The sequence below is a fragment of the Thalassophryne amazonica genome, chromosome 3, assembly GCF_902500255.1.
Source record: "Thalassophryne amazonica chromosome 3, fThaAma1.1, whole genome shotgun sequence".
NCBI lineage: Eukaryota > Metazoa > Chordata > Actinopteri > Batrachoidiformes > Batrachoididae > Thalassophryne > Thalassophryne amazonica.
Genome location: NC_047105.1, coordinates 128,736,975 through 128,757,360, shown reverse-complemented (window position 1 = coordinate 128,757,360; position 20,386 = coordinate 128,736,975). Strand labels below are relative to the sequence as shown.

The 20,386-nt window shown below is 42.2% G+C and overlaps 2 long non-coding RNA genes across 2 annotated transcripts; both read left to right on the top strand.

Annotated features, from left to right (window-relative positions):
* The first annotated feature begins 214 nt into the window (after positions 1 to 214).
* LOC117507569 lies at positions 215 to 14,357 on the top strand. Its single transcript, XR_004559753.1, has 3 exons — positions 215 to 252; positions 2,260 to 2,264; positions 13,962 to 14,357. It is a non-coding gene; the product is annotated as an uncharacterized LOC117507569 (long non-coding RNA).
* On the top strand, positions 6,987 to 8,865 carry LOC117507595. Its single transcript, XR_004559780.1, has 3 exons — positions 6,987 to 7,141; positions 8,472 to 8,473; positions 8,854 to 8,865. It is a non-coding gene; the product is annotated as an uncharacterized LOC117507595 (long non-coding RNA).
* Positions 14,358 to 20,386: the final 6,029 nt, after the last annotated feature.

The following is a 20,386-nucleotide window of genomic DNA, read 5'->3' as shown; positions in this document are numbered from 1 at the left end:
TCACGTTTTAACTGTCAAAAATTCAGGCATGACTGATAAGAAACAATCTAATTACTCTAAATATGGAAAAGCATCTGGTCACATACACAAGTCAGAGCAACAGAAAGGGAGGCAAGCAAGCAGAAAACCATTTAGCTGTTCTGATTGGAGTAAAAGACAGAAACAGAAGAGCAGTCTGTGTTTCTCTGTTCTGAGTGTGGTCAGAGATTTGGACAAAAGGGCAACCTGAACAGACACATGATAATTCATACAGTATTTGAGGAGAGGAATGGTCACCATCTTGAAGAGAGCCCCTCGGATACAAAGTCAGTAATGTTAAGGGTGCAGCCTAATCTTAAAAGTAGAGAGGGTGTCTGTCTCCCTGATCCGAATTGGGAGCTGGTTCCACAGGAGAGGAGCCTGAAAGCTGAAGGCTCTGCCTCCCATTCTACTCTTACAAACCCTAGGAACTACAAGTAAGCCTGCAGTCTGAGAGCGAAGCGCTCTATTGGGGTGATATGGTACTATGAGGTCCCTAAGATAAGATGGGACCTGATTATTCAAAACCTTATAAGTAAGAAGAAGAATTTTAAATTCTATTCTAGAATTAACAGGAAGCCAATGAAGAGAGGCCAATATGGGTGAGATATGCTCTCTCCTTCTAGTCCCCGTCAGTACTCTAGCTGCAGCATTTTGAATTAACTGAAGGCTTTTCAGGGAACTTTTAGGACAACCTGATAATAATGAATTACAATAGTCCAGCCTAGAGGAAATAAATGCGTGAATTAGTTTTTCAGCATCACTCTGAGACAAGACCTTTCTAATTTTAGAGATATTGCGTAAATGCAAAAAAGCAGTCTTACATATTTGTTTAATATGCGCTTTGAATGACATATCCTGATCAAAAATGACTCCAAGATTTCTCACAGTATTACTAGAGGTCAGGGTAATGCCATCCAGAGTAAGGATCTGGTTAGACACCATGTTTCTAAGATTTGTGGGGCCAAGTACAATAACTTCAGTTTTATCTGAGTTTAAAAGCAGGAAATTAGAAGTCATCCATGTCCTTATGTCTGTAAGACAATCCTGCAGTTTAGCTAATTGGTGTGTGTCCTCTGGCTTCATGGATAGATAAAGCTGGGTATCATCTGCGTAACAATGAAAATTTAAGCAATGCCGTCTAATAATACTGCCTAAGGGAAGCATGTATAAATATACATGTATATACGGCTGTTGAGAGTGTAAACCATCTAACTTCAGCATGCCAGATCCTCATGGCAGATGGGCATTATACATCCAGACACAACAAGATCTGTCAATATCTCCACTGGAAGATCTGCAAGGAACTGGAGATGGAAGTCAAAGAACATGTCTGGGAGCACAAGCCAGCACCACTCTCATCCAACGGAAAAGTAACGATCTTCTATGACAAAGAGATCCCAGCAGGAAGACACATTGAAGGAGGTGCAATCAAACCTGATATTGTCATCTGGAACAAGCAAGAGAAAACAACCAAAATCATCGATGTGACAGTCCCCAATGACTACGGTCTGAATCGAGCGGAAAGGGGAAAGATCTCGAAATACCAAGACCTGAAAAATGACCTACGAACAACATGGTCATTGAAAGACATCAATATCATCCCAGTTGTGGTGGGAGCAACAGGCCTGATGAAGAAGAACCTGAAGAAATACCTTGAGGCAATCCCCGGTCACCCAAGTGCACATGAGGTGCAGCTGTCTGCAATTAAGGGAACGATCACCATCTTGAAGAGAGCCCTCGGATACAATTCCAGATCTGGTTAGGATAACTATAGAGCCTAGGGTGCAACTTTATACCCCAGGTTTGGGGCCCATTGAATTCTACTAAAAGACATCAAAGATAAATGAAAAACCAAAAGGCAAAGGAAATTCAAGGCAAATGAAAAAAAAAGGCAAAATGAACAACTCAGAGCAACAAAAGGAGAGGCAAGCAAGAAGAAAACCATTTAGCTGTTCTGATCAGAGGAAAAGACAGAAAGAGAAGAGCACTCTGAACAAACACATTAGAATTTAGACAGGACAAAAGGTGGGTTTGGAGTTCCTACTGGGCTCTTGCCTCAAGTGTCCTCGGTCCCAATGTGAAGAGGGTTTGCGGGGAGAAATCTCTGTATGAGGACGTTTCCATGAAAACGAACCCTAGCTAAAAACTCCACAAAGCAAATATGGAAAAGTCCAAAAATGGTAAATTGTACTGGCCGGATGTCTCCCAGGATAAAAAAAAATCACGCCTAGGCACCAGGGTGTGTGAGGAAAGTAATGGTGCAACTTCTCTCAGTGCTGCAGGGAATGATCTCTCCTGCTGGAGCACTCAGCTGGATAACCCATCAGATCAGCACAGTTCTGATCCTGGACTCCAGCAGCAACAGCCTCAAAGGGCCAAAAGAAATCTACGAAACTACGCCACTGTAAATTGGACCATTGAAGAGAAGAAAACGATCTTCTACTGCTTCGCTTACTCAAGGCATGAGAAGTGGGGCAGGAGGAAAAAGGCAGTATTTGAGGAGCGGATAAAAGAAGAGAAAGAAGCCACTACAACTGCAAAATTACAATCGATCGCCTCTCAAATTACAAAATATTTGACAGCAGAGGACATACAAAAAATAAAGGAAGAAGCCGACAAAAAGCATTTGACTGTTCTGAATGTGGTCCAAGATTACAAAAGGGTAACCTGAAAACACACATGATAATTCATAGGGAGCAACAGGCCTGATGAAGAAGAACCTGAAGAAATACCTTGAGGCAATCCCCGGTCACCCAAGTGCACATGGGGTGCAGTTGTCTGCGATTAAGGGAACGATCACCATCTTGAAGAGAGCCCTTGGATACAATGCCAGATCTGGTTAGGATAACTATAGAGCCTAGGGTGCAACTTTAGACCCCAGGTTTGGGGCCCATTGCATTCTACTAAAAAGACATCAAAGATAAATGAAAAACCAAAAGACACTCACTCTAGGAGAAGGAAATTCAAGGCAAATGAAAAAAAAGACAAAAGAGTGGGTTGGAGTTCCTACTGGACACAAGCCTCGAGTGTCCTCGGTCCCACTGTGAAGGGGTTTACCAGGAGAGATCTTGGTATGAGGATGTTTCAAAAGAAACAAACCCCAGCTAAAAACTCCACAAAGCGCCTAGGCACCAGGGCGTATTAAGAAAATGGTGCAACTTCTCCCAGTGCTGCAGGGAGATATCTCTTCTGTAGCAGCACTCAGCTGGGTCATCCACCAGATCAGCAGTGTCATCCACCAGATAGTTCTGATCCTGGACCCCAGCAACAACACCATCAAAGGGCTAAAATAATCCAGTGAAACTGCATCATTGTAAATTGGTCCATTGGGGAGAAGAAAAAGATCTCTCACTGCTTCGCTTACTCAAACATGAGAAGTGGGGCAGGAGATCAAAGGCAGTATTTGAGGAGAGGAAAGGTCACCATCTTGAAGAGAGCCCTCGGATACAAATCCAGTAATGTTAAGGGTGCAGCTTTAGACCCCGGGTCTGGGGCCCACTGCACTCTTGTAGAAGGAAATTCAAGGTAAATGAAAAAAAAAGACAAAAAAATAAAATAAAATAACCATTCACTGCCCCCAGAAAAAATGAACAACTCACTCCCTCTCGAAAAAACGAACCATTCACTGCCCCCCGAAAAAACGAGCAACTCACTGCCCCCTGAAAAAATGAGCAGTTCACCAGCTCATCTACAAAACAATATACAGGTGCACACAGACCCAGAACAGCAGGAACTAGAAGAGGAATTGGCAAATAAGATTGAAGAAACAAGAAAAATGGACATGAAAGAGCGCCCAAAGCTGACTAAACTAAAGGAGAATGCAAAATTCAAAAATATCCTGCAAAAAGTTAACATAGGACTGACCAAACTGGTCCCAAAAGGAACCACATTGACAGAGTTAAACTCTGTAAATTATGGAGCGGCATGGTACATACAAAGTAAATTGGCCCCACAAGATTTGGAGAGAAACGGAACCACAAATAAGAAAAAGAATACCATGCCACGATGGAAAAAGAAATTACAACAAAAAATCAGCCGCCTAAGAGCAGAGATCTCCCAAATGGCCACATTTTTGGGAAACAAAAAACACAAAAAGAATCTTCTTAAAAAAGTAAATCACATTAAAAGAAAATACAATGTTGAAGACAACCAGCTAGGTGGAAGGCTGGCTGAACATCAAGCCTTAGTAAAAGCTTTTGCAGCACAAATTAGGAACAAAGACAAGAAAATACAAGCAAAACAGATAAACAAACTATTTGCAAAAAATCCCAGACTAGTGTACAGAAAGCTAGCAAACGACACAATAGAAGTACAACAGCCACCTGAGAGAGAGGAAATTGAAAAATTCTGGAGACCACTCTTTGAAGATCCAAAACAACACCAAGAGGCTGAGTGGATTGAAAAAATAAAACAGAAAAACAAAGACAAACAACAAATGCCAGCAATTGTAATCACTGAAGAGGAGATCAGAAAGAAAATGAGTGAATACAGTAACTTCAAGGCACCTGGCATCGACAAAATCCCAAATTTTTGTCTGAAAAGACTGACAGCATTACACCAACATTATGCTGTGACTTTCACAAAAATATTGAACGAAGAAGAGGACACACCAGACTGGCTAACGACAGGGAACACAAGCCTAATTCCAAAGACCAAGGAAACACATCTTCCCAACAAGTACAGACCCATCTGCTGTCTAACAACAACGTACAAATGGCTGACAGGAATCATAGCTGATGCCATTTATGAACATCTTGACACTGGTGGCTACCTGGAAAATGAACAGAAAGGAATGTTCCAAAAGAAGATTAGGAGCTAAAGACCAGTTACTGACAGACAAAGTTATCCTGGAGGATTGCAAAAAAAGGCAGAGGAACCTCAGCATGGCTTGGATTGACTACAAAAAGGCATTTGACAGTGTACCACACTCCTGGATCATGAGGTGTTTAGAACTCTACAACATCAATGAGGAAATAAAATCTTTCCTGAGAGCACAAATGAACAAGTGGAACACCACCATCACCCTCAATCACAGAGGGACAAATAACAATCCCACACATACGAGTTCAGAGAGGGATATTTCAGGGAGACAGCCTTTCACCTCTCTTATTCTGCTTAATCATGGACCCGCTCAGCAAAACCCTGAAGGAGCATGACATCGGATATAACTTAAGCAGAAACAGGAAAAAAAAAAACAAAAAACAAAAACTTGTGAACCATCTGCTGTTCATGGACAATTTGAAACTCTATGCCAACACAAAAAAGGGACTCAGTCAGCTCGTGGAAACTGTCCATAAGTTCTCAATAGACATTGGTATGGAATTTGGACTGGATAAATGCTCAAAATGCACAATGACAAAAGGTAAAAAGACAAAAACCGAAAACATACAATTGGATGAAGGGAGCTACATTGAAGATCTGGCTTCAGACTCCACATACAAATACTTGGGAATTGAACAAAGTAATACAATTGAGCACAAGAAAATGAGAACAAAAACAACACAAGAATACCTAAACCGCTTAAAAAAGATCTGCAAAACACAGTTGACACCAAAAAGCAACATCACAGCCATAAACCAGTTTGCAATACCAGTGGTGACCTATGGGTTTGGCATAGTGGACTGGCCACAATGTGAGCTTAATAAGTTGGACACAAAAACCAGGAAGATGCTCACCCTCCACAAAGTCACATACAGAAATCAGTGCATGGACAGAATATATCTCCCTCGCAGAGAAGGCGGTATGGGTCTCACTGAAATCAACCAGGCCTACAGCGCATCGATAATAAGTATTGGACAGTACTTAAAGAGCTCTGAAGAAGAAATCGTAAAAAAGGTCGCACAACACCACGAGGACTTAACTGAATGGACCTCAATCACTAAACTGGCAAAAAACTTTGGCGGAGAACTTCTACAAGAGAGAAAAAGCAACAGTCTCATGCCTGCAACAAAACTTGCAAGACAGACCAGAGACCAATACAGCAAAAGAGAAGGAAAACATCGAGTGGAAAGATGGAAACAGCACAAAAGAGCCGGACGTTTCCAAGAAGAGCTCGAAAAGGAATACATCAACAAAGTTGGATCAATGCAGTGGCTAAAAAATGGAAAACTTGGTTTTGATGGAGAAAGAATTCTGATTGGAGCACAAGATCAGGGACTTCTAACAAATGGCTTCAAAAAAATGGCAGGGAAATCACAGAATGATAAATGCCGATTCTGTCATACAGCTGTTGAGAGTGTAAACCATCTAACTTCAGCATGCCAGATCCTCATGGCAGATGGGCATTATACATCCAGACACAACAAGATCTGTCAATATCTCCACTGGAAGGTCTGCAAGGAACTGGAGATGGAAGTCAAAGAACATGTCTGGGCGCACGAGCCAACACCAGTCTCATACAATGGAAAAGTAACGATCTTCTATGACAAAGAGATCCCAGCAGGAAGACACATTGAAGGAGGTGCAATCAAACCTGATATTGTCATCTGGAACAAGCAAGAGAAAACAGCCAAAATCATCGACGTGACAGTCCCCAATGATTACGGCCTGAATCGATCGGAAAGGGGAAAGATCTGGAAATACCAAGACCTGAAAAATGACCTACGAACAACATGGTCATTGAAAGACATTGATATCATCCCAGTTGTGGTGAGAGCAGCAGGCCTGATGAAGAAGAACCTGAAGAAATATCTTGAGGCAATCCCCGGCCACCCAAGTGCACATGAGGTGCAGTTGTCTGCAATTAAGGGAACGATCACCATCTTGAAGAGAGCCCTCAGATACAATACCAGATCTGGTTAGGATAACTATAGAGCCTTGGATGCAACTTTAGACCCCAGGTTTGGGGCCCATTGCATTCTACTAAAAAGACATCAAAGATAAATGAAAAACCAAAGGCAAAAACCATTTGTCTGTTCTGAGTGTGGTAAAAGATTTGGACAAAAGGGCAGTCTTAACACACACATAATAATTCATACAGGGCAATTTGGGTTTGGAGTTCCTACTGGGCACTTGCCTCAAGTGTCCTCGGTCCCACTGTGAAGAGGGTGAGATCTCTGTATGAGGACGTTTCAATGAAAATGAACCCTAGCTAAAAACTCCACAAAGCAAATATTGAAAAGTTGAAAAATGGCAAATTGTACTGGCTGGATGTCTCCCAGGATAAAAAGGTCCCCAAATCACGCCTAGGCACCAAGGTGTGTGAGGAAAGTAATGGTGCAACTTCTCCCAGTGCTGCAGGGAATGATCTCTCCTGCGAGAGTACTCAGCTGGATAACCCATCAGATCAGCACAGTTCTGATCCTGGACTCCAGCAGCAACAGCCTCAAAGGGCCAAAAGAAATCTACGAAACTACACCACTGTAAATTGGACCATTGAAGAGAAGAAAACGATCTTGTACTGCTTCGCTTACTCAAGGCATGAGAAGTGGGGCAGGAGGAAAACGGCAGTATTTGAGGAGCGGACAAAAGAAGCGGATTTACCAACGGAAAAGAAAGAAGCCACCACAACTGCAAAATTACAATCGATCGCCTCTCAAATTAGAAAATATTTGACAGCAGAGGACATACAAAAAATAAAGGAAGAAGCCCATAAAGAAGTAATAAAGGATCATCAGTCGATGGAGGAGGGGAAACGGCTTGAGTTTGAGGCGAGTCAGTGGAAGAGGGAGGAAAAGTGGGTATTGTTGTGGGCAATGGAATATGCGAAAATAAAATACACCAACCAGAGAGAATGAAGTAAAGAGTGGCAAAGAATATTTCACCATCACTGCCCAAGTAAAAAAGATATACCAAGGGGCCGACTTACCACCCAGAAACACAACTTTATTGTATAAAAACATTTCACGGATATTGAATTACATGGGATGCAGCAAGAGGCTGAGCAAATGGTCAGGGATAGCATTTGCCCCCTCACACAACCCATTGCACCACCAAGAAGAACATCAGATCAAGCCAGCCTCACACACCAAAGGAGAAGTTGGAGTCAGGCACCACCACCACAAGATGGGAATCAAACACCACCCCCACAAAAAAGAAACCGGGCATCGTCTCACCAAAAAACAAGCCATACACCAATTTGTCCAGAAAACAATATACAGATGCATCTGGAGCCAGAGCAGCTAGAGTTGGAAGAAGAATTGGCAAATAAAATTGAGGAAACGAGGATAATTGAAATGGATGAGCGCCCTAAATTGATAAAACTAAAGGAAAATAAAAAGTTCAAAAGTATGCTGCAGAAAGTCAACCTAGGATTGACTAAACTGGTTCCACAAGGAACCACATTATCAGAAATAAATTGTGTAAATTACGGAGCGGCATGGTACATACAAAGCAAATTAGTCCCAGATTATCCCGACAGAAGAACCAAAATCAGGAAAAGGAATAGCGTGCCGCGATGGAAAAAGACATTACAACAGAAAATTAGTCGCCTCAGAGCAGAGATCTCCCAGATGTCGATATTTCTGGGAGGCCAAAGTCATAAAAGGAACCTTCTTCGAAAAGTCTATCACATTAAAAGAAAATACAATATTGAAGATAAACAACTGGCTGCGAGGCTGGCTGAGCACCAAGCCATAGTGAAAGCATTAGCCGCTCAAATTAGAAATAAAGATAAGAAAATAAAGGCCAAACAGATAAACAAGCAGTTTGCAAACAATCCTAGACTAGTCTATAGAAATATGGCAAAGGATACAGTAGAAGTACAACAGCCACCTGAGAGAGAAGAAGTTGAGAGATTCTGGAGACCACTGTTTGAAGACCCTAAACAGCACCAAGAGGCTGAGTCGATTGAAATAATAAAATGGAAAAACAAAGACAAACAGCAAATGCCAGCAATGATCATAACTGAAGAATTGGTAAGAAATAAAATTCATGAATATAGTAACTTTAAGGCACCTGGCATTGATAAAGTTCCAATTTTTTGGTTAAAAAGACTGACAGCATTGCACCACCACTATGCCGTGGCTTTCACAAAAATGTTGAACAGAAAAGAGGATACACCAGACTGGCTATCGACTGGGAACACAACCCTACTCCCAAAGACCAAGGAAACACAGCTTCCCAACAAGTATAGACCCATCTGCTGCTGCTTAACAACAACTTACAAATGGCTGACAGGAATTATAGCCGATGCCGTTTATGAACATCTGGACACTGGTGGCTACCTGGAGAAGGAACAGAAAGGTTGTTTCAGAAAAAGATTAGGAGCTAAAGACCAGTTATTGATAGACAATGCTATCGTGGAGGACTGCAAAAGAATGAGGAGAAACCTCAGCATGGCTTGGATTGACTACAAAAAGGCGTTTGATAATGTCCCACATTCATGGATTATGAGATGCCTAGAACTTTATAACATCAATAAGGAAGTAAGAGTTCTCTTGAAAACTCAAATGAATAAGTGGAACACCACCATCACTCTAAGCCATGCAGAGGGTCAGATAATAATCCCAGACATAAAAGTGAAGCGGGGGATATTCCAGGGAGATAGTCTCTCCCCACTCCTTTTTTGTCTTAGTATTGATCCATTAAGCAAGATTCTCAAGGAATTTGACATCGGGTATGATTTAGATGGAAGTAGAGGAAGAAAACATAAACAGGTGGTGAGCCACCTTCTATTCTTGGATGACTTAAAGATATTTGCAGATTCAGAGAGGGGACTCAGGAGATTAGTGGAGGCAGTCCATATGTTTTCTAAAGAAATCTGTATGGAATTTGGGCTGGATAAATGCTCTAAATGTACAATCAGAGGTGGTAAGAAGCAGGTCACAGAAAATATACAGTTGGATGAGGGGAACACTGTTGAAGATTTGGCTGAGGATTCCACGTACATATATTTGGGAATTGAAGAAAATACTACAATAGAGCATAAATAAATGAGAGAGAAAGTAACACAAGAATACTTAAACCGCTTAAAGAAGATCTGTAAATCAGAATTGACACCAAAGAACAAGATCACAGCCATAAACCAGTTTGCATTGCCTGTGGTGAGCTATGGCTTTGGCATAGTAGACTGGCAACAGGGTGAGCATAACAAGTTAGATACTAAAACTAGGAAGATTCTTACCCTACATAAAATTACATACAGAAACCAATGCATGGATAGAATATATCTCCCCCGTCGAGAAGGCGGCTTAGGTCTTATGGAGATCAACCAGGCTTATAGAGCATCTATAATAAGTATTAGGCAGTACTTAAAGAGTTCTCAAGAAGTTATGAAAAAGGTTACGCAACACCATATTAAGACCATGCCACAACAGACCTCTATTATAAAATTGGCAGAAAACGTTGGCGGAGATCTTTTGCAAGAGAGAGAAAGCAATGAGCTGACACCTGCAACGACACTAGCAAGACAGGCCAGGGAAAAATACAGCAAAAGAGAACAAAAACATCGAATGAACAGATGGAAACAGCACAAAAGGGCTGGCCGATTCCAAGAAGAACTCGAAAAGGAATACATAGACAAAGAAGGATCTATGCGGTGGCTTACAAATGGAGAACTTGGTTTTGATGGAGAAAGAATTATAGTTGGAGTGCAAGATCAAGGACTACTAACAAATGGCTTCAAAAAAATGGCAGGAATTTCACAGAATGATCAATGCCGATTATGTCATGCAGCTGTTGAGAGTGTAAACCACTTAGTATCAGCATGTCAGATCCTCATGGCAGATGGACATTACACAAGCCGGCATAACAAGATCTGTAAATATCTACATTGGAAAGTATGCAAGGAACTGGAGGTGGAAGTAGAGGGACACGATTGGGAGTATGAGCCAGCACCAGTCTCATCCAATGGAAAAGTGACTGTCTTTTATGACAAAGAGATCCCAGCAGGAAGACATATCGAAGGAGGTGCAGTAAAACCTGATATTGTCATTTGGAACAAGCAAGAGAAGACAGCAAAAACTATTGATGTGACAGTCCCCAATGACTATGGCCTGAATAGAGCTGAAAGGGAGAAAATCACATCTCATCTCGAAATACCAAGACCTTAAAAATGATCTACGAATAACGTGGTCATTGAAAGAAATTGATATTATACCAATTGTGGTGGGAGGAACAGGGCTTATGAAGAAGAACCTGAAGAAATATCTTGAGGCAATCCCTGGTCACCCAAGTGCCGATGAGGTGCAGATATCCGCAGTTAAAGGAACAGTTACCATCTTGAAGAGAGCCCACGGATACAATGCCAGTAATGATTAGGATGCAACTGTAGACCCCAGGTTTGGGGCCCATTGCACTCTGTGAAAAAGAAATTGAAGAGGCAAAAAGCATTTGTCTGTTCTGAGTGTGGTCAAAGATTTGGACAAAAGAGTGGGTTGGAGTTCCTACTGGACACAAGCCTCGAGTGTCTTCTGTCCCACTGTGAAGGGGTTTGCCAGGAGAGATCTTGTATGAGGATGTTTCAAAAGAAACAAACCCCAGGTAAAACCTCCACAAAGCACATAGGCACCAGGGCGTATGAAGAAAAGGGTGCAACTTCTCCCAGTGCTGTGGGGAGACATCTCTTCTGTAGCAGCACTCAGCTGGGTCATCCACCAGATCAGCGGTGTCATCCACCAGATAGTTCTGATCCTGGACCCCAGCAACAACACCATCAAAGGGCTAAAAGAATCCAGTGAAACTGCATCATTGTAAATTGGTCCATTGGGGAGAAGAAAAAGATCTCTCACTGCTTCGCTTACTCAAACATGAGGAAATAAGATCTTTCCTGAGAGCACAAATGAACAAGTGGAACACCACCATCACCCTCAACCACACAGAGGGACAAATAACAATCCCAGACGTAAGAGTTCAGAGAGGGATATTTCAGGGAGACAGCCTTTCGCCTCTCTTATTCTGCTTAATCATGGACCCGCTCAGCAGAACCCTGAAGGAGCATGACATCAGATATGACTTAAGCAGAAACAGAGGAAAGAAAAACCAAAAACTTGTGAACCATCCGCTGTTCATGGACGATTTGAAAATCTATGCCAACACAAAAAAAGGACTCAGTCAGCTAGTGGAAACTGTCCATAAGTTCTCAAATGACATTGGTATGGAATTTGGACTGGATAAATGCACAATCACAAAAGGTAAAATGACAAAAACCGAAAACATACAATTGGACGAAGGGAGCTACATTGAAGATCTGGCTGTAGACTCCACATACAAATACTTGGGAATTGAGCAAAATACTACAGTTGAGCACAAGAAAATGAGAACGAAAACAACACAAGAATACCTAAGCCGCTTAAAAAAGATATGCAAAACACAGTTGACACCACAAACAAGATCACAGCCATAAACCAGTTTGCAATACCAGTGGTGACCTATGGGTTTGGCATAGTTGACTGGCCACAGCGTGAGCTTAATAAGTTGGACACAAAAACCAGGAAGACGCTCAGCCTCCACAAAGTCACATACAGAAATCAGTGCATGGACATAATATATCTCCCTCGCAGAGAAGGCGATCTGGGTCTCACTGAAATCAACCAGGCCTACAGAGCATGGATAATAAGTATTGGACAGTACTTAAAGAGGTCTGAAGAAATCGTAAAAAAAAGGTTGCACAACACCACGAGGCCTTAACCGAACGGACCTCAATCACTAAACTGGCAAAAAACTTTGGCGGAGAACTTCTACAAGAGAGAAAATGCAACAGTCTTATGCCTGCAACAAAACTTGCAAGACAGACCAGAGAACAATACAGCAAAAGAGAAGGAAAGCATCGAGTGGAAAGATGGAAACAGCACAAAAGAGCCAGACGATTCCAAGAAGAACTCAAAAAGGAATACATCGACAAAGTTGGATCAATGCAGTGGCTAAAAAATGGAGAACTCGGTTTTGATGGAGAAAGAATTCTAATTGGAGCACAAGATCAGGGACTAACAAATGGCTTGGAAAAAAATGGCAGGGATCTCATAAAATGATAAATGCCGATTCTGTCATACAGCTGTATAAGCATAAACCATCTAACTTCAGCAGGCCAGATCCTCATGGCAGACTGACATTATACATGCAGACACAACAAGATCTGTCAATATCTCCACTGGAAGGTATGCAAGGAACTGGAGATGGAAGTCAAAGAACATGTCTGGGAGCACGAACCAGCACCAGTCTCATCCAACAGAAAAGTAACTGTCTTCTACGACAAAGAGATCCCAGCAGGAAGACACATCGAAGGAGGTGCAATCAAACCTGATATTGTCATCTGGAACAAGCAAGAGAAAAAAGCCAAAATCATCGATGTGACAGTCCCCAATGACTACGGCCTGAATCGAGCAGAAAGGGGAAAGATCTCGAAATACCAAGAACTGAAAAATGACCTACGAACAACATGGTCATTGAAAGACATCGATATCATCCCAGTTGTGGTGGGAGCAACAGGCCTAATGAACAAGAACCTGAAGAAATATCTTGAGGCAATTCCCGGTCACCCAAGTGCACATGAGGTGCAGTTGTCTGCAATAGGGAACGATCACCATCTTGAAGAGAGCCCACGGATACAATGCCACTTCAGGTTAAGATAACTATAGAGCCTAGGATGCAACTTTAGACCCCAGGTTTGGGGCCCATTGCATTCTATTAAAAAAACATCAGAGATAAATGAAAAACCAAAAGGCAAAAAGCATTTGTCTGTTCCGAGTGTGGTCAAAGATTTGGACTAAAGAGCCACCTGAACACACAAATGATAATTCATACAGAGTGGGTTGGAGTTATTTTTCGTCACTACCTCCCCGAGTCGGGAGTGGGTAATTTGCGCGCCTGCTGCCTTCCTTGGATGTGGTAGCCGTTTCTCAGGCTCCCTCTCCAGAATCGAACCCTGATTCCCCGTTACCCGTGGTCAACATGGTAGGCACAGAAAGTACCATCAAAAGTTGATAGGGCAGACATTCGAATGAGATGTCGCCACCACGGGGGGCCAGCGATCGGCTCCAGGATCCTCGTTAAAGGATTTAAAGGTGGGTTGGAGTTCCTACTGGACATTTGCCTCAAATGTCCTCGGTCCCACTGTGAAGAGGGTTTGCGGGGAGAGATCTCTGTATGAGGACGTTTCAATGAAAATGAACCCTAGCTAAAAACTCCACAAAGCAAATATGGAAAAGTCGAAAAATGGCAGCTTGTACTGGCCGGATGTCTCCCAGGATAAAAAGGTCCCAAAATCACGCCTAGGCACCAGGGTGTGTGAGGAAAGTAATGGTGCAACTTCTCCCAGTGCTGCAGGGAATGATCTCTCCTGCGAGAGCACTCAGCTGGATAACCCATCAGATCAGCACAGTTCTGATCCTGGACTCCAGCAGCAACAGCCTCAAAGGGCCAAAAGAAATCTACGAAACTACGTCACTGTCAATTGGACCATTGAAGAGAAGAAAACGATCTTGTACTGCTTCGCTTACTCAAGGCATGAGAAGTGGGGCAGGAGGAAAATGGCAGTATTTGAGGAGCGGACAAAAGAAGCGGATTTACCAACGGAAAAGAAAGAAGCCACCACAACTGCAAAATTACAATCGATCGCCTCTCAAATTAGAAAATATTTGACAGCAGAGGACATACAAAAAATAAAGGAAGAAGCCCATAAAGAAGTAATAAAGGATCATCAGTCGATGGAGGACAGGAAACGGCTTGAGTTTGAGGCGAGTCAGTGGAAGAGGGAGGAAAAGTGGGTATTGTTGTGGGCAATGGAATATGCGAAAATAAAATACACCAACCAGAGAGAATGAAGTAAAGAGTGGCAAAGAATATTTCACCATCACTGCCCAAGTAAAAAAGATATACCAAGGGGCCGACTTACCACCCAGAAACACAACTTTATTGTATAAAAACATTTCACGGATATTGAATTACATGGGATGCAGCAAGAGGCTGAGCAAATGGTCAGGGATAGCTAGAAAACAATCTTGTACTGCTTCGCTTACTCAAACATGAGAAGTGGGGCAGGAGATCAAAGGCAGTATTTGAGGAGAGGATAGGTCACCATCTTGAAGAGAGCCCTTGGATACAAAGTCAGTAATGTTAAGGGTGCAACTTTAGACCCCATGTCTGGAGCCCACTGCACTCTAATAGGAGGAAATTCAAGACAAATGAAAAACAAAAAGGATACAATGCCAGCTCTGGTTAAGATAAGTATAGAGCCTAGGGTGCAACTTTAGACCCCAGGTTTGGGGCCCACTGCATTCTATTAAAAAGACATCAAAGAAATGAAAAAACAAAAGCCAAAAGTGTGAGTGGGAGCAACGGGGCTTATAGTCCGTGGGCTAGGGTGGGTTACCGTGCTGGGAGATGAAAGGCTCCAAATGCCCATCTTTCATCTCCCAGCCGTTTGGTTCAGAAGGGGTTGGTAATTCAGGCAGTGAAATGTGTGACTTTTTCCAAATACCAACTTGGTAGTTTACCCTCTTTACATGCTGCCACAGGCTACTTTGGCAGGGAGGAAGTGAGCCTCTGTGGACTGATGAGGAAATACTGCCAAAAAGTCTTGTAGACATTTATATTGATGAAACCACTAGTGACTCTGATGAAGATATTGACCAGGCAGAAGAAGAGGCATATGATGACTTTGAAGAAGATCTTTATGATTAATGTAGTTTTGCCCAAGTCATGCTTTTATTCATATGTGTAAATACTGTATAATAATTATGTTCTAATTTTTATAGTTACCATAGCAGTTTGTTCAGTAACCTTTTATGCAGCTGTATTCACTTTAATTGTGGGCAACATAGTGTTTAGAGTAAGAGATGCAAACACAATGCTTTATTGTCAGGATGTAAAACATCTGATATTGCTTACAGAGAACCTCTGTCTATTAAAAGCTATTGTCAATATAATAAATAATCTGTATTTACATGGCAGCCATATTTAATTTGTTGATAAATGCTTTTCATTTGAATGGTTTTGTCATTTATAAAGTGATCAGAACAGCAGTAATAAAAAGCTTATACCAGAATTCACCTAAATAGGGTTATTTGTGATATGATAATAGTTTACTGTAAAAACCAGAATGGGGGTGTGGTTTGCATATTGGCTGTAAATGTGTCAAAATACATCACAGGAAAGTCATTGATGGCTTAAATTGTTCCCAAGACATTGGGCCTCATGTATCAACGTTGCATGCGGCGATATTTGAGCGTATATGGAGTGTACGCCAAAATGGCTGCGCTACTTGGCATTTATCAATGTGGTCGTTGGCATACGCTGCGCTGAAAATATACACCAGGTCAAGAGATGGCGTAAATTATACACCAAAATGAACCAGCGCTGGAATCCACATAAAAATGAAGATGATCAACATGATAAACAGTGCCATTATACAAATCAATGCATATGTTACATAAATAACACTTTCCTGATTATACTACATAATAATCAATACAAATCCCACTGTTGCGGGATTGTTATGGAGCACGATCCGTGGCTACAGCGCTGACAGGAAGGAAAGCGCTGCTCGCCTTTTTCTCCAGACTTCGAGCCTGGAGCCAGAGCAGCGCTGAGCTTAACTTCATGTGGTGTCATCGTTTTAGACTATGAAATTGATAATAACAACTGTAGTTTTGTCATTCCCTTCGCCCGTGCTGCAACCAGGTTTTGTCGTCTCCATTCGGTTGTCACAATAAAATAAATACAGAAATACATTTTAAAAATAAAGAAATCTGACAGATTAGGCGTGTCTTATTAATTGAGCGAGCAAATATCCACGTCAAGAATTATTGACGTGAAAAGAGAATACAGTGGTCCCTCGCTATAACGCCGTTCACCTGTCGTGGCCTCGGAGTCTCGCGGAGTATTTAGTCCAATTTTGCATGCCTTTTTTTTTTACAGTGTTCTGTGTTCTGCATATCTGTTTATAAGAATCTTGTTGCCCAGAAGAGAAAAGAGCGCCAACAACTACTCATAACTGTGTTTGTCACACAGAAACAAACACCTGCTGCAGCGAGATGTGAGTGGGAAAAGGCGCAGTGCCAGGACGCAGAGGCCCGATCTGTGAAAAATACTGGTGAGTCACTATTAATAATTTCTTATGTGTCCGACCTCGTTCGTTGATCGTTAAAATTAATTCGTTAGTTCTAAATGCCATCATAATTATACTCAACAAAAATATAAACGCAACACTTTTGGTTTTGCTCCCATTTTGTATGAGATGAACTAAAAGATCTAAAACTTTTTCCACATACACAATATCACCATTTCCCTCAAATATTGTTCACAAACCAGTCTAAATCTGTGATAGTGAGCACTTCTCCTTTGCTGAGATAATCCATCCCACCTCACAGGTGTGCCATACCAAGATGCTGATTCGACACCATGATTAGTGCACAGGTGTGCCTTAGACTGCCCACAATAAAAGGCCACTCTGAAAGGTGCAGTTTTGTTTTATTGGGGGGGATACCAGTCAGTATCTGGTGTGACCACCATTTGCCTCATGCAGTGCAACACATCTCCTTCGCATCATCCGTGAAGAGAACACCTCTCCAACGTGCCAAACACCAGCGAATGTGAGCATTTGCCCACTCAAGTCAGTTACGACGACGAACTGGAGTCAGGTCGAGACCCCGATGAGGACGACGAGCATGCAGATGAGCTTCCCTGAGACGGTTTCTGACAGTTTGTGCAGAAATTCTTTGGTTATGCAAACCGATTGTTTCAGCAGCTGTCCGAGTGGCTGGTCTCAGACGATCTTGGAGGTGAACATGCTGGATGTGGAGGTCCTGGGCTGGTGTGGTTACACGTGGTCTGCGGTTGTGAGGCTGGTTGGATGTACTGCCAAATTCTCTGAAACGCCTTTGGAGACGGCTTATGGTAGAGAAATGAACATTCAATACACGAGCAACAGCTCTGGTTGACATTCCTGCTGTCAGCATGCCAACTGCACGCTCCTTCAAATCTTGCAACATCTGTGGCATTGTGCTGTGTGATAAAACTGCACCTTTCAGAGTGGCCTTTTATTGTGGGCAGTCTAAGACACACCTGTGCACTAATCATGGTGTCTAATCAGCATCTTGATATGGCACACCTGTGAGGTGGGATGGATTATCTCAGCAAAGGAGAAGTTCTCACTATCACAGATTTAGACTGGTTTGTGAACAATATTTGAGAGAAATGGTGATATTGTGTATGTGGAAAAAGATTTAGATCTTTGAGTTCATCTCATACAAAATGGGAGCAAAACCAAAAGTGTTGCATTTATATTTTTGTTGAGTGTATTTATAGGAAAACGTTCTATTTTTATTTCTCAAACAAATGTTTGGGCAGGTGCGCACTGCTTGATACATGTCACGGCGGCTTTGGTGTATTTCAAGTTTACAGCGTAAATTTACGCCACAAGTGCGCAACATTGATACATGAGGCCCATTGTACTCAAGACCTAAAGTCAATAAAATCCCAAATTGTAGGTACAAGTAGCTGCCAAAAAACTTTTGGGTTATATTTTTGTCAAAACTGCAACTATAAGTTAACGAATAGACAGTATTTTGTAAAACAGCTACTGTGTCTTAAGTAGATGAGATTTTTAAATTTAGTTTGTTGTTTTGTACATCCAAAAGGTGTCCACATGGAGGCAAATCAACATTTTTTTCCTGCTGTTAACAATAAAGGTATGAGGAAGCTACAATGTTAGGTTTAAAAACACACATTTTTGCATTTTAGGGTAATCTCTTGAGGGTTACTCTAGAATTTCTATCAGAAGGGTGGTTGCATCCCAAAATTTTTACTGTTAACGTCTTTAGTCTTCTTTTATATACCCTAGAGCATCAAAAAACACCAATGGCGATGAGTCCTGGGGGGGGGGGGGGGGGGGGGGGGTGCACGGTAACCCACCCTAGCCCACGGACTATAAGCCCCGTTGCTCCCACTCACACTTTTTGCCTTTGTTTTTTCATTTATCTTTGATGTCTTTTTAATAGAATGCAGTGGGCCCCAAACTTGGGGTCTAAAGTTGCACTCCAATGAACTCAAATTAAACAATGTTACAAAAACTAAACAAACGATTAAAAAATGTCAAGCACGACAGCAAAATGAAACACAGACAAATTGAGGTTTTCGTTGCCCTTCGTTCAAATTTTTCAACAGTTTAAAAATCCTGGTGAAGTTCCAGCTGCAGGAACGAATCTGCGCGAACGATGCCAACGAAAGTCAACATTTCTTGTTTTCTCAGGGCTTCGTTGCCCTTCGTTAAGTGCCGTGTGACTGGTCCATTAGTCACATTTAGTCATTCACATATTTTTTATGCCGCGTTCACATCGGATGCCACGTGACGTCAATTCGCATCCCTCACCTGGCGATGGACGCGGCACCATCGCCCAAGTGTGTTGCTCCGCTTGAGCCGCGTTCACACCGGATGCCACAAATTCATCATTTTCTGCAGGAGCTGTGTATGGATGATGGCCGCTTTCAGCGGTACTTCAGGCCTTTCCAGGACCCAGTTTGAGGACCTCCTGTCCCGTTCGCGCGCGCACATGTGACCAAAGACAAAAAAAACACTGCTGCTGCAGTTCATCGCTCTCCCCTCCAACTCTGTCATAATTGTGTTATAAACCAGTCACCATTTGTTTTATTATACATCTGTGTAGTTAATAAAATTATCCCCACAGACGATTCGTTCGCGTGTGCACGTGGAAAAAAAAACAAAAAAAACTTGCTGCTGGTGCTCGCTCTCCCCTCAAACTCTGTCGTAATTGTGAAATAAAGGACAAAGGGGAAATAAGTCCTGCTCACAAGTTGGCTGCAAGAGACAGGACATGTCCACATCAAGTATAAACTCCAGACATCTCCATGTCACTACATATCCAGTCCCTGATTGGTCATCGCGGCGCGACAAGATGAAAAAGTTCAGATTTTTCAGCTTGGGGAAGAGGGCGACACGATGAGATACAATGCGATATCGCGCCACAAATGCGCCAATCGCTCAAAACCGCTTGATTTGCATCCATCGCGTCGCATTGCATGGCTTGAACTTTTGTGGTGCCACAACGCGTCCTTCCATAGGGATTACATGTGGCAACCTGTCACCGCCGTCGCTCGCATGGGAAAAAGAGCTTTGGTCGATAGTAGTATGTTCATGTTGTCTGTTTTACAATGGTGGGAAAGAGGAGTCATTTGATTTTAAAATGGGGTTTCGCTTTGAAGTTATTGATTGTGGGATAATTCGTCTTTCCACCTTTACTTGGCAGAGAGCCGCAGAGCAAATCCCACAACACACATGGAGCGGATATTATCATTATTTTTATTTACACTGTTGTAATGCTGATAAGAACCCTGTATCATAACCGTAATATGTTAAACTAAAACTATCAGTGGGAACTGCTGGCACAAACAGATGACAACTGGGCTGGATGTTGCATTTCTTCTTGTGTAGTAGATGAAAATGAGGAGAGAGTTTTTGTTTATTTTTTAT